Source organism: Penaeus monodon, chromosome 33 (assembly GCF_015228065.2).
Source record: "Penaeus monodon isolate SGIC_2016 chromosome 33, NSTDA_Pmon_1, whole genome shotgun sequence".
Classification (NCBI taxonomy): domain Eukaryota; kingdom Metazoa; phylum Arthropoda; class Malacostraca; order Decapoda; family Penaeidae; genus Penaeus; species Penaeus monodon.
The window spans coordinates 3121815-3123275 of NC_051418.1; the positions used below are offsets into that span (position 1 = coordinate 3121815).

General features: G+C 34.2%; 1 pseudogene; it reads right to left on the reverse strand.

The window, feature by feature from the left end:
- Positions 1 to 45: 45 nt before the first annotated feature.
- LOC119593949 overlaps positions 46 to 1461 on the reverse strand; it is a 3506-nt pseudogene continuing 2090 nt past the window's right edge.

The following is a 1461-nucleotide window of genomic DNA, read 5'->3' on the forward strand; positions in this document are numbered from 1 at the left end:
AATGGGGATAAATATATATTACGTGACTAGAAGGCATTAAGCATACAGAAACTGAGTTGCCCAGAAACATCATTGCATTTAATCTTTTTGCAAGTACATAAATAACAGTAAGGGTATCACAAAAAATGTCAGTGCACACATTAAGTTTTGAAGTTCAAATCTGGCTTCATGTGTATATCTTCATGTGTAATTTTTTGTCTATGCTTGGGTGTAAGCTCACTGCACATTGACAAGTACATGTGAGCTAATAACATTTTTATATCATTGCATGAATTCACTGAGGTTCACTGCAATATAAAGTTCTCTTGACGCTCAACAACATCAGACATGTGACCCATGACAGATGCAATGAAGTCATTAAAATCCCTCTTCACACTTCCACTATCATCATCCAAATGCGTGTCGATTTTGGAGATTTTGTTGAAGGGAGTTGCTGAAACAGAAAAGAGAGATGAGTTTTGTACTATCAAAGTTATTATCATCATCTGATCAGATAAAAAATACACTTGTATGCACACCGAATTATGTATAAGAAAACAGTTGAGATCCTACCTCATCAAAGAACAAAGATTAGATATATAAAAGTAGAAGTTTACATATGAATTCAATAGCAGTGAGGCAACAATTTATACAAATTTTGACCTGATGAAAAAAAAAAAAAGCAAATAAATTATTAAATGAAAGTTCATTAACTTTTCACATGACAGATCAATAACATGATTTGGATTATCTATCGCCCATATCAAATTACAGCCACACGATACAAGTCTAAAGAAAAGGAACCATTGTGATATAGCTTAAAGTAAGGCCAACTAGGGGCCAAGTAGATAGTGGACAATAAAAAGAATAGTCTATATTGACCAAAAATCAATGATGAGTATATGTATCATACCTACCACATTATGACACCTCCAAAAACAAACAATCTTATTAATCCTACCTACAAAAAACTGAATAATACCACAGATTTTTCTCTTAGAAACACAGACTAACAAAAACAAAATGCTGATCACTCACAAAGTTTTGCCCCTTTCCCTTTGGCTCCTGGTTTGTAGTGGCAGAACACGACACACTGAGCTTCACTTACAGCCTGTTGTTCAGCAAAGTGCGTGTACAAGTTATCAAGGACTCGTGCATGTTCCTCTCGCCCTGGGCTGTAAACAAAGATAATGCCCTGTGCTCCTTGCTGAATGACAGGCCAACACGTCTCATAGCTAATGAGAGAAAGAAATTGAAATGAAGACTCTTGAAATGTTGTGAATGTGTTTACTGGGTATTCATTCCCTGTATGATCTAGCAAATTCTGATAAATATTAGGCACTCACATCAGTTTATATGTAAAAGACATGTTGTAAATGATTATATTCACATATGATACACTAATAAATTTTCCAGCACATACTGGAACAAGTATTATCACAGATAATTCAAAAATCATCAGAGAATATTTTTTTCTTACAT